The following is a 13,899-nucleotide window of genomic DNA, read 5'->3' as shown; positions in this document are numbered from 1 at the left end:
TCATAAGATATCACTAATACACGGAATGTAAACTTGGCTACACAGGAACTGGATTACAAAACAGAACAGGGTCTCAAATTTAGAAAACCAACTTATGCTTGCTTAAGGGGAAAGGTGAGTTGGGGTGCTGCATAAAACCAGAGATTGAAATGAGCACAGATAAAGTTCCTTAAGCCAAATATGGAATAGACAAGAGCTACTCCTTGCTCAACGAAATGGACTCAACACCCCATATTAAACGCCTAAGACTGTACCTGACTAGTAAGTATCTTAAAACCTATGGATCGCTATGTCTCCAAGAGAGAATCAAGCGTGTGTACAGGGGCATAAACGCAGCAGTGATAGGTTTGGAGAGGTTCGGTGAGCAAATGAAGACCCCTTGAAGTCATATTGCATGGTACCCATTCCAAGGGTCTCAACTCTCCAGGTTTCAGGGATTCTTCCTTCAGCTAAAACATGCATGTGGAACCCAGATTATGATCAACTGTGTGATCAGGAGACGTGTTCAAATATGTCTCAGTTTTCGTCCACTGGTACTCGGGTGTAACATTCCAGACGCTTTACTAACACTCTCCCGACTTGGAGAGTCAGTGCCTTTAACCTCCTGTTTGGCTCAGTTTGCAATTTCTGCGGAAGATGAACAGGAATAGGGAGAACCAATGAGACACTAGCTGGAGGTGTCTGGACGGGCAAATTTAACTCTCATTTCCCACCAGGAAGAGGAATTAACCAAAGGCTCAGCGTGCCGTGCCGGAACCAGATTAGGGCCTGAAGCAATCCTGCGGTGTTGCGGCCAGCTCACAAGAAAGCGAGTTGAAGAAAGGAGCTCAGGGGCACTGTAATTCACAAACCTGCAGAGTTATAAATGACAGCTATCGTCCAAAAATATACTGAAGTAAGGCTGCCAAGAGGACTTGAAAGCGGGGCAGAGTTGCAGGAAACCGATTTCAGGAGGTAGACTGGAATTGCATTTAAAGCATAGGAAAAGAGGCAGAACGTCGACAATGATGCACTTGGCCAAAAAGTGCGTATGAGTTTTTTCCTGATATTCAGGAAAAAACGCATACACACTTTTTGGGCAACCAAGCAAGCTTGCAAAGGAAATCTGCACTACAATGAAGTCTCACTTCGCCCCGGTCAAAAGGGCAATCTGAAAAAAGTGTAAAATCCAGAAAGGCAGGACAGGCCATGGAGAACTGGGAGCCTTGTTATGCTGATATGCGGGATGTACATTGCCAAGAGCCACTCCGGAGAAGTGTATGGTGTTTCCCGAAACATCTAAAAAACAAAGCAACAGAGCCTAGGGCACTTCCACTTATGGTCCTATAGCTTAGGGAAATTAAAATCAAAAAGACACAGCCACCCCAAAGTTTGGGACGGCTCTGTTTACAAGAACCTCGTTTACGGGACAAGTTCAATATCGCAGAAAGTGAAAAATGGATAAAGATGTTGTGTTATTTACGTACAATGCAATATCCCTCAGCAATGACATCTATGTCATCAGGCCCGTAGCAGCATAATGAGTGCATTCAGGTATGATGATTCTAACTGAAATAAGTCACACAGAAAAAGAAACATCATAAGATATCACTAATACACGGAATGTAAACTTGGCTACACAGCAACTGAATTACAAAACAGAACAGGGTCTCAAATTTAGAAAACCAACTTATGCTTGCTTAAGTGGAAAGGTGAGTTGGGGTGCTGCATAAAACCAGAGATTGAAATGATCACAGATAAAGTTCCTTAAGCCAAATATGGAATAGACAAGAGCTACTCCTTGATCAACGAAATGGACTCAACACCCCATATTAAACGCCTAAGAATGTACCTGACTAGTAAGTATCTTAAAACCTATGGATTGCTATGTCTCCGAAAGAGAATCAAGCGTGTGTACAGGGGCATAAACGCAGCAGTGATAGGATTGGAGAGGTTCGGTGAGCAAATGAAGACCCTTTGAAGTCATATTGCATGGTACCCATTCCACGGGTCTCAACTCTCCAGGTTTAAGGGATTCTTCCTTCAGCTAAAACATGCATGTGGAACCCAGAGTATGATCAACCGTGTGATCGGGAGACGTGTTCCAATATGTCTCAGTTTTCTCCCCTGGTACTCGGGTGCAACATTCCAGACGCTTTACTAACACTCTCCCGACTTGGAGAGTCAGTGCCTTTAACCTCCTGTTTGGCCCAGTTTGCAATTTCTGTGGAAGATGAACAGGAATAGGGAGAACCAAAGAGAGACTAGCTGGAGGTGTCTGGACGGGCAAATTTAACTCTCGTTTCCCACCAGGAAGAGGAATTAACCAAAGGCTCAGCGTGCCGTGCCGGAACCAGATTAGGGCCTGAAGCAATCCTGCGGTGTTGCGGCCAGCTCACAAGAAATCGAGTTGAAGAAAGGAGCTCAGGGGCACTGTAATTCACAAACCTGCAGAGTTATAAATGACAGCTATCGTACAAAAATATACTGAAGTAAGGCTGCCAAGACGACTTGAAAGCGGGGCAGAATTGCAGGAAACCGATTTCAGGAGGTAGACTGGAATTGCATTTAAAGCATAGGAAAAGAGGCAGAACGTCGACAATGATGCACTTGTCCAAAAAGGGCGTATGCATTTTTTCCTGAATATATTCAGGAAAAAATGCATACGCACTTTTTGGCCAACCAAGCAAGCTTGCAAAGGAAATCTGCACTACAATGAAGTCTCACTTCCCCCCGGTCCAAAGGGCCAACTGAAAAAAGTGTAAAATCCAGAATGGCAGGACAGGCCATGGAGAACTGGGAGCCTTGTTATGCTAATGGGTGGGATGTAAATTGCCAACAGCCACTGGGGAGAAGTGTATGGTGTTTCCTGAAACATCTAAAAAACAAAGCAACAGAGCCTAGGGCACTTCCACTTATGGTCCTATAGCTTAGGGAAATTAAAATAAAAAAGACACAGCCACCCCAAAGTTTGGGACGGCTCTGTTTACAAGAACCTCGTTTACGGTACAAGTTCAATATCGCAGAAAGTGAAAAATGGATAAAGAAGTTGTGGTACTTACGTACAATGCAATAACACTCAGCAATGAAATCTATGTCATCAGGCCCATAGCAGCATAATGAGTGGATTCAGGTATGATGATTCTAACTGAAATAAGTCACAAGAAAAAGAAACATCATAAGATATCACTAATACACGGAATGTAAACTTGGCTACACAGAACTGGATTACAAAACAGAACAGGGTCTCAAATTTAGAAAACCAACTTATGCTTGCTTAAGGGCAAAGGTGAGTTGGGGTGCTGCATAAAACCAGAGATTGAAATGAGCACAGATAAAGTTCCTTAAGCCAAATATGTAATAGACAAGAGCTACTCCTTGCTCAACGAAATGGACTCAGCACCCCATATTAAAATCCTAAGAATGTAGCTGACCAATAAGTATCTTAAAACCTATGGATTGCTATGTGTCCGAAAGAGAATCAAGCGTGTGTACAGGGGCATAAACGCAGCAGTGATAGGATTGGAGAGGTTCGGTGAGCAAACGAAGACCCTTTGAAGTCATATTGCATGGTACCCATTCCACGGGTCTCAACTCTCCAGGTTTAAGGGATTCTTCCTTCAGCTGAAACATGCATGTGGAACCCAGAGTATGATCAACCGTGTGATCGGGAGACGTGTTCCAATATGTCTCAGTTCTGGTCCCCTGGTACTCGGGTGCAACATTCCAGACGCTTTACTAACACTCTCCCGACTTGGACAGTCAGTGCCTTTAACCTCCTGTTTGACCCAGTTTGCAAATTACACGGAACATGTACAGGAATAGGGAGAACCAATGAGAGACTAGCTGGAGGTGTTTGGACGGGCAAATTTAACTCTCATTTCCCACCAGCAAGAGGAATTAACCAAAGGCTCAGCATGCCGTGCCGGAACCAGATTAGGGCCTGAAGCAATCATGCGGTGTTGCGGCCAGCTCACAAGAAAGCGAGTTGAAGAAAGGAGCTCAGGGGCACTGTAATTCACAAACCTGCAGAGTTATAAATGACAGCTATCGTCCAAAAATATACTGAAGTAAGTCTGCCAAGAGGACTTGTAAGCGGGGCAGAATTGCAGTAAACCGATTTCAGGAGGTAGACTGGAATTGCATTTAAAGCATAGGAAAAGAGGCAGAACGTCGACAATGATGCACTTGGCCAAAAAGGGCGTATGCGTTTTTTCCTGAATATATTCAGGAAAAAACGCACACGCCCTTTTTGGCCAACCAAGCAAGCTTGAAAAGGAAATCTGCACTACAATGAAGTCTCACTTCCCCCCGGTCAAAAGGGCCATCTGAAAAAAGTGTAAAATCCAGAAAGGCAGGACAGGCCATGGAGAACTGGGAGCCTTGTTATGCTGATGGGCGGGATGTAAATTGCCAACAGCCACTTGGGAGAAGTGTATGGTGTTTCCTGAAACATCTAAGAAACAAAGCAACAGAGCCTAGGGCACTTCCACTTATGGTCCTATAGCTTAGGGAAATTAAAATCTGAAAGACACAGCCACCCCAAAGTTTGGGACGGCTCTGTTTACAACAACCTCGTTTACAAGAAAAGTTCAATATCACAGAAAGTGAAAAATGGATAAAGAAGTTTTGGTACTTACGTACAATGCAATATCACTCAACAATGAAATCTATGTCATCAGGCCCGTAGCAGCATAATGAGTGGATTCAGGTATGATGATTCTAACTGATATAAGTCACACAGAAAAAGAAACATCATAAGATATCACTAATACACGGAATGTAAACTTGGCTACACAGGAACTGGATTACAAAACAGAACAGGGTCTCAAATTTAGAAAACCAACTTATGCTTGCTTAAGGGGAAAGGTGAGTTGGGGTGCTGCATAAAACCAGAGATTGAAATAAGCACAGATAAAGTTACTTAAGCCAAATATGTAATAGACAAGAGCTACTCCTTGCTCAACGAAATGGGCTCAACACCCCATATTAAACGCCTAACAATGTGGCTGACTAGTAAGTATCTTAAAACTTATGGATTGCTATGTTTCCAAAAGAGAATCAAGCCTGTGTACAGTGGTAGAAATGCAGCAATGATAGGATTGGAGAGGTTTGGTGAGCAAATGAAGACCCTTTGAAGTCATATTGTGTGGTACCCATTCCACGGGTCTCAACTCTCCAGGTTTAAGGAATTCTTCCTTCAGCTAAAACATGCATGTGGAACCCAGAGTATGATCAACCGTGTGATCGGGAGACGTGTTCCAATATGTCTCAGTTCTCGTCCCCTGGTACTCGGGTGCAACATTCCAGACGCTTTACTAACACTCTCCCCACTTGGAGAGTCAGTGCCTTTAACCTCCTGTTTGGCCCAGTTTGCAATTTCTGCGGAAGATGAACAGGAATAGCGAGAAACAATGAGAGACTAGCTGGAGGTGTCTGGACGGGCAAATTTAACTCTCATTTCCCACCAGGAAGAGGAATTAACCAAAGGCTCAGCGTGCCGTGCCGGAACCAGATTAGGGCAGGAAGCAATCCTGCGGTGTTGCGGCCAGCTCACAAGAAAGCGAGTTGAAGAAAGGAGCTCAGGGGCACTGTAATTCACAAACCTGCAGAGTTATAAATGACAGCTATCATCCAAAAATATACTGAAGTAAGGCTGCCAAGAGGACTTGAAAGCGGGGCAGAATTACAGGAAACCGATTTCAGGAGGTAGACTGGAATTGAATTTAAAGCATAGGAAAAGAGGCAGAACGTGGACAATGATGCACTTGGCCAAAAAGGGCGTATGCGTTTTTTCCTGAATATATTCAGGAAAAAACGTATACGCCCTTTTTGGCCAACCAAGCAAGCTTGCAAAGGAAATCTGCACTACAATGAAGTCTCACTTACCCCCAGTCAAAAGGGCCATCTGAAAAAAGTGTAAAATCCAGAAAGGCAGGAGGGGCCATGGAGAACTGGGAGCCTTGTTATGCTGATGGGCGGGATGTAAATTGCCAACAGCCACTGGGGAGAAGTGTATGGTGTTTCCTGAAACATCTAAAAAACAAAGCAACAGAGCCTAGGGCACTTCCACTTATGGTCCTATAGCTTAGGGAAATTAAAATCAAAAAGACACAGCCACCCCAAAATTTGGGACGGCTCTGTTTACAAGAACCGCGTTTATGGTACAAGTTCAATATCGCAGAAAGCGAAAAATGGATAAAGATGTTGTGGTACTTATGTACAATGCAATATCACTCAGCAATTAAATCTATGTCATCAGGCCCGTAGCAGCATAATGAGTGGATTCAGGTATGATGATTCTATCTGAAATAAGTCACACAGAAAAAGAAACATCATAAGATATCACTAATACACGGAATGTAAACTTGGCTACACAGGAACTGGATTACAAAACAGAACAGGGTCTCAAATTTAGAAAACCAACTTATGCTTGCTTAAGGGGAAAGGTGAGTTGGGGTGCTGCATAAAACCAGAGATTGAAATGAGCACAGATAAAGTTCCTTAAGCCTAATACGTAATAGACAAGAGCTACTCCTTGCTCAATGAAATGGACTCAACACCCCATATTAAATGCCTAAGAAGGTACCTGACTAGTAAGTATCTTAAAACCTATGGATCGCTATGTCTCCGAAAGGGAATCAAGCGTGTGTACAGGGGCATAAATGCAGCAATGATAGGATTGGAGACGTTCGGTGAGCAAATGAAGACCCTTTGAAGTCATATTGCATGGTACCCATTCCACGGGTCTCAACTCTCCAGGTTTAAGGGATTCTTCCTTCAGCTAAATCATGCATGTGGAAACGAGAGTATGATCAACCGTGTGATTGGGAGACGTGTTCCAATATGTCTCAGTTCTGGTCCCCTGGTAATCGGGTGCAACATTCCAGACGCTTTACTAACACTCTCCTGACTTGGAGAGTCAGTGCCTTTAACCTCCTGTTTGGCCCAGTTTGCAATTTCCGCGGAAGATGAACAGGAATAGGGAGAACCAATGAGAGACTAGCTGGAGGTGTCTGGACGGGCAAATTTAACTCTCATTTCCCACCAGGAAGAGGAATTAACCAAAGATTCAGCGTGCCGTGCCGGAACCAGATTAGGGCCTGAAGCAATCCTGCGGTGTTGCAGCCAGCTCACAAGAAAGCGAGTTGAAGAAAGGAGCTCAGGGGCACTGTAATTCACAAACCTGCAGAGTTATAAATGACAGCTATCATCCAAAAATATACTGAAGTAAGGCTGCCAAGAGGACTTGAATGCGGGGCAGAATTGCAGGAAACCAATTTCAGGAGGTACACTGGAATTGCATTTAAAGCATAGGAAAAGAGGCAGAACGTCGACAATGATGCACTTGGCCAAAAAGTGCGTATGCGTTTTTTCCTGAATATATTCAGGAAAAAACGCATACGCACTTTTTGGCCAACCAAGCAAGCATGCAAAGGAAATCTGCACTACAATGAAGTCTCACTTCCCCCCGGTCAAAAGGGCCATCTGAAAAAAGTGTAACATCCAGAAAGGCAGGACAGGCCATGGAGAACTGGGAGCCTTGTTATGCTGATGGGCGGGATGTATATTGCCAACAGCCACACGGGAGAAGTGTACGGTGTTTCCTGAAACATCTAAAAAACAAAGCAACAGAGCCTAGGGCACTTCCACTTATGGCCCTATAGATTAGGGAAATTAAAATCAAAAAGACACAGCCACCCCAAAATTTGGGACGGCTCTGTTTACAAGAAACTCGTTTATGGGACTAGTTCAATATCGCAGAAAGTGAAAAATGGATAAAGAAGTTGTGGTACTTACGTACAAAGCAATATCACTCAGCAATGAAATCTATGTCATCAGGCCCCTAGCAGCATAATGAGTGGATTCAGGTATGATGATTCTAACTGAAATAAGTCACACAGGAAAAGAAACATCATAAGATATCACTAATACACGGAATGTAAATTTGGTTACACAGGAACTGGATTACAAAGGAGAACAGGGTCTCAAATTTAGAAAACCAACTTATGCTTGCTTAAGGGGAAAGGTGAGTTGGGGTGCTGCATAAAACCAGAGATTGAAATGAGCACAGATAAAGTTCCTTAAGCCAAATACGTAATAGAAAAGAGCTACTCCTTGTTCAACGAAATGGACTCAACACCCCATATTAAACGCCTAAGAATGTACCTGACTAGTAAGTATCTTAAAACCTATGGATCTCTATGTCTCCAAAAGAGAATCAAGCGTGTGTACAGGGGTATAAACGCAGCAGTGATAGGATTGGGGAGGTTCGGTGAGCAAATGAAGACCCTTTGAAGTCATATTGCATGGTACCCATTCCACGGGTCTCAACTCTCCAGGTTTAAGGGATTCTTCCTTCAGCGAAAACATGCATGTGGATCCCAGAGTATGATCAACCGTGTGATCGGGAGACGTGTTCAAATATGTCTCATTTCTCGTCCCCTGGTACTGGGGTGCAACATTCCAGACGCTTTACTAACACTCTCCCGACTTGGAGAGTCAGTGCCTTTAACCTCCTGTTTGGCCCAGTTTGCAATTTCTGCGGAAGATGAACAGGAATAGGGAGAACCAATGAGAGACTAGCTGGAGGTGTCTGGACGGGCAAATTTAACTCTCATTTCCCACCAGGAAGAGGAATTAACCAAAGGCTCAGCGTGCCGTGCCGGAACCAGATTAGGGCCTGAAGCAATCCTGCGGTGTTGCGGCCAGCTCACAAGAAAGCGAGTTGAAGAAAGGAGCTCAGGGGCACTGTAATTCACAAACCTGCAGAGTTATAAATGACAGCTATCGTCCAAAAATATACTGAAGTAAGGCTGCCAAGAGGACTTGAAAGCGGGGCAGAATTGCAGGAAACCGATTTTAGGAGGTAGACTGGAATTGCATTTAAAGCATAGGAAAAGAGGCAGAACGTCCACAATGATGCACTTGGCCAAAAAGGGCGTATGCGTTTTTTCCTGAATATATTCAGGAAAAAACGCATATGCCCTTTTTGGCCAACCAAGCAAGCTTGCAGAGGAAATCTGCACTACAGTGAAGTCTCACTTCTCCCCGGTCAAAAGGGCCATCTGAAAAAAGTGTAAAATCCAGAAAGGCAGGAGGGGCCATGGAGAACAGGGAGCCTTGTTATGCTGATGGGCGGGATGTAAATTGCCAACAGCCACTGGGGAGAAGTGTATGGTGTTTCCTGAAACATCTAAAAAACAAAGCAACAGAGCCTAGGGCACTTCCACTTATGGTCCTATAGCTTAGGGAAATTAAAATCAAAAAGACACAGCCACCCAAAAATTTGGAACGGCTCTGTTTACAGGAACCTCTTCTGCAGCACAAGTTAAATATGCCAGAAAGCAAATAATGGATAAAGATGTTGCAGTACTTACGTACAACAGAATACTTCTCAGCAATGAAAACTATGTCACCAGGCCCGTACCAGCATAATGAGTGGATTGAGGCACGGTGATTCTAAGTGAAAAAAGTCACACAGAAAAAGAAACATCATAACGTACCACTAATACATGGAATGCGAACTTGGCTACACATGAACTGAATTACAAAACAGAACAGGGTCTCATGTTTAGAAAACCAACTTATGCTTGCTTAAGGGGGAAGGTTAGTTGGGGTGCTGCATAAAACCTGTGTTTGAAATTAGCACAGATACCGTTCCATAAGCTAAATATGTAATAGACAAGACCTACCCCTTGCTCAAGGAAATGGACTCAACAATGAGATATCACCTCACACCTGGTAGAATGGGCATCATCAGAAAATCTATAAACAAAAAATGCTAGAAAGGGTGTGGAAAAATGGAACCCTCTTCCACTATTGTTGGGAATATAAATTGATACAGTCACTATGGAGAACAATATGGAGTTTCTTAAGAAACTAACAGTAGAATTACCATATGATACAGCAATCCCAGTTCTGGACATATACCCAGACAAAACCATAAATCAAAAAGAGACATTCACCGCAATGTTCATTGCCTCACTCTTTACAATATCGAGGTAATGGAAGCAACCTAAATGCCCACAGACAGACGAATGCATAAAGCTGTGGTACATATATAAAATGGAATATTACTAAGCCATGAAAAGGAATGAAATTGGGTCATTTGTAGAGACGTCGATGGATCTAGAGAGTGTCATACAGAGTGAAGTAAGTCAGAAAGAGAAAAACAAATCTTGTATATTCATGCATATATGTGGAACCTAGAAAAACTGTACAGGTTAACCATTTTGCAAGGCATAAATAGAGCAACAGATGTAGACAACAAACGTATGGACAACAAGCGGGGAAAGCTGTTGGAGGTTGGTGGTGGGAGGAGTTGAGAGACTGGGATTGGCATGTATACATTTATATGTATAAAATAGATAACCAATAAGAACCTGCTGTATAAAAATATAAAATAAAATTCAAAATTAAAAAGAAATAAAATTTAAAAAATAAAACAGAAAAAACAATTATTCCCTTCACATACATGTATTTATATGAATAAATTATTTCCATGCTTATATCTGTAAATACAAAAAAGAGGAATAATATCTATCTTGAACCAAAAACGAAAAAGAGAAAAAAAAACACAGAACCCACCAGTTCCACAGAGGAAAACCGTATCAGGGCACTTGCTCCAGTTGTAAACAATTCTGAAGTTGGTCAGTGGTGGGGAATCGTCTCCCATTCAGCCAGCAGCCCCCACGCAACAAGCGTCCTCATTGCAAAGCTGGGGCACCGTGCCGAGGCATCTGTGAGTAAACGTGAGCTGAGCCCCAGGCCAGTTGCTGCTGAACTATTCCCACCCGTCCCAGGTAAAACACCTGAATATATACAAGGACTTGAAAGCCTAGAGGAAGGGCCATAGAGCCACACGAGTGACAGCATGCCGGCCGACTTGGTGCCTGCAGGCCAGCCAGGATGGTCCTGGCCCTGGGTGCTCTTCTGGAAGATTTCCATTTCCCTGCCTGAGATACCCGTCCTGTCCCTGCCCCCACTGCTTTTTTCCTTCCTCACCTCTGCCCAGGGAGAAATTCCAGCAGCAGGTATAGGTGACACATCCTCTTCTTTAGCAGGTGGCAGCCTGGCTACTGCTGCAGAAAGTCCAGCAGAGCCCCACTCACACTGGGCCACCCACAAAGCCGTGGCCTCTCACTCCCTCCCACCAGCCCAGCCCCGAGACTGCTGACAGGGCAGAGAAAATGGCATCAGGCACGGCTGCAGGGGCTCTTGCTGCCTGGAGTGGTATTTATATTGATCTCAACCCAGGCACACCTGGGGAGGGCTGGCCGGCACGGTAAGGCTGCCCAGGTCAGCCAATCATCACCCCTCAGGGGCTCACAGTTGCAGAAAATGGAACTTGCTGAACCGGCCAGGTCCAAGGAACAGGTGTGGGCTCCTGAGAGTCAGGATAGACAAGGGGCTGCAGCTTTGGCTTGTTTTCTAATCATTTTATCTGGCCCATGAGTGGGAGACAACTTCAAGAAAACCCTCTCTTAATGAGAGGAACCCAGGAGTCAGGGAGAGGAGGGGTGGGTGGTGGTTGGAGACAGAGGCCTGGTGCCCCGGGTGCAGTGGAAGTCTCTGGAAGACCAGGTGGAGGGAGGCCGCACAGAGTGATGCCCAGGGTCACAGACCTGTCGCAGCTGCTGTTTGTTAGTTCAAGTCCTGCTCTGAGGTGCTCTGTGTCAGCTCTGAGCAACAGGTGAGCTGGGGGTGCTCTGCAATGAGGGCTATGTGCACGGTTCCTGTGTGCCCAGCCCTGCCACGGTACCTGCAAGGGTAGCTCTGTATCCTGGGAGGGGCCTGACCACGAGAGCCCCGTGGGCTGGGGTGGGGGTGGGGTACCTGCCCAGGTGAGCTCCATATTCTGGGATTGGTCTGACCACGAGAGCCCCATGGGCTGCTGGGGACCTGGTAAAGGATGTCAGGACAGTCAGTGAAGCCACCGAGGATATACCTCCGGCTGCTCCTAATTCCTACACCCTGCTGGTCATTCTACCAACCACCAGGACATGGTATTCTGTATTAGTCTTCAATGATGCCTTCTTTTGTATTCCATTAGTCCCAGAGTCACAAGAAATTTTGGCTTGTGAGTGGCAGGACTCAACATACAACTAAAACAATACTTCCGGGCCGTCTTGCCCCAAGGGTGCAAAAATTCCCACACCATCTTTGGGGAAAGCTTAGCTAAAGACCTAAAAGTTCTACCTCTGGAAAAGGAAACCCTCCTTCAGTACGCAGACGACATTCTGATCGCCAGCCCTACTAAGGAGGCCTCTGAACTACCAAGCCAATAAAGGATAGAAGTTGTCCAAGAAAAAGCTCAAATATCACAGACTGCGGTGACCTGCCTGGGCTTCGTTCTCACAGAAGGTCGGAGAAGCCCATCCCAGGAAAGGGAAGAAACCATTTTCAGCCTTACCCCTTTCTAAAACTAGAAGACAGCTTAGGGGTTCCTGGGGAGGCCAGGGTTTGCTGCTTCTGGATCCCTAACTACAGTCTACTAGCTGGGCCTCTATATGAAACACTGAAAGGAAAAGATGATGATCCTTTTGAATAGAATCCAGAAGTGGCCTTTCAAGAATGGAAAGAGCAGTCAATTCAGACCCTTGCCCTGGAACTCCCTAATTTAGCTAAACCCTTTGACCTTTACATTCCCGGTGAAAGGTGAATCGCCATTGGAGAATTAGTGCAAAAACTGGGACCACTTGAAATGGAACAATGCAAGAATGCCATCCAGGTAGGATAAACTACGGGCACCAAGGGGCTTGGCCCACTGCCACATCTGGCCAAGATACTGGCGGTATCTAAAAACCTGGAAATCAGCAGCCCAAAAGGCCACCTCCCTCCTAAGGGAAAAGGACCCCACGTGGTGATCCTAACCACCAACCATGCCCTGAAGTTGCAGGGTTCGCTCCGTGGGCACACCAACCTCGAGTGAGGAGGCCCTCCAACTCCAACATCCAGAGAGATAACCGGGGGCAACAGGGCACCATGACGACTCGTGTGAACATCACTTGACCTGGAGTTTCTCTCATAAAACAACAAGAGTGTGTCCCAAAAGAGTAGACTACTGCTTGCAGGACTTACTGCACCCAGAGGGGAGCTAATAATCTCGGCGGGGGAACCGTATATCACACTGTCACCATAGAAAAGCCTACAGACACCGTGATGATGGTGGCCAATAAGACCAGCTGGACTCCTGTTTACTTCAAAAGGCTGTTGACTCAGTGGCCATCATGGTCCTTGATCAACACTGACCCTGGACTGTCTGGGAGTTGAGCAGGCAGGGCTCTGACACCTGGTGCTGTTTGTACGTTAATTCAGGGGCCTAATTGAAGAAAGCGCAGACTACTGGTCAGAGCATCTAGGCTGGCAGAAACGGTCAGCCTAAGGTGGCCGAACAAATGTGGGGCGGGGTGAAACCGGCCCCCACAGCGTCTCTGCACATCTCTTTCCTGGACCCTTAAAGGTCATTAGAATCTATAACACTTCCAATGCTGGTGCTCAGGTGGACGAGCAGGGAGGCAGGGGGCCTGGGGACAATCAACGTCACCTGGAGGCTGCTGGGGAGAAGCCCTGACCCTCGCCCCCGGGTATGAGGGCTCCCAACTCAGCACTCAGCAGTTACAGAAGAAGGGTCTGCACCCTCAGCACTCCAAGAATGAGGAACGGGACAAAAGGCAGAGGAGGGGTTTGTCCCCAGCAAAGCCCATTAAAAATCCCTGGGAGATAAAAATAGAATCTGGGCAATAAAGTCAAGTCTAACCTTTTTTATCCTTTGTGCTTTGTCTAATTTCATGTGCTCCTAGGGTCCCGCATGCAGAGGTTCCACACCCGGCACTTCAGACCAGATTTCCTAGTGCAGAATGGCTGGGACGACACCTCAGCTCCTGGGGCCCAGTGCAGACTCCGCGATATAGAGCC

Source organism: Orcinus orca, chromosome 8, assembly GCF_937001465.1.
Source record: "Orcinus orca chromosome 8, mOrcOrc1.1, whole genome shotgun sequence".
In the NCBI taxonomy this organism is placed as follows: Eukaryota; Metazoa; Chordata; class Mammalia; order Artiodactyla; family Delphinidae; genus Orcinus; species Orcinus orca.
This window is presented reverse-complemented; position numbering follows the sequence as displayed.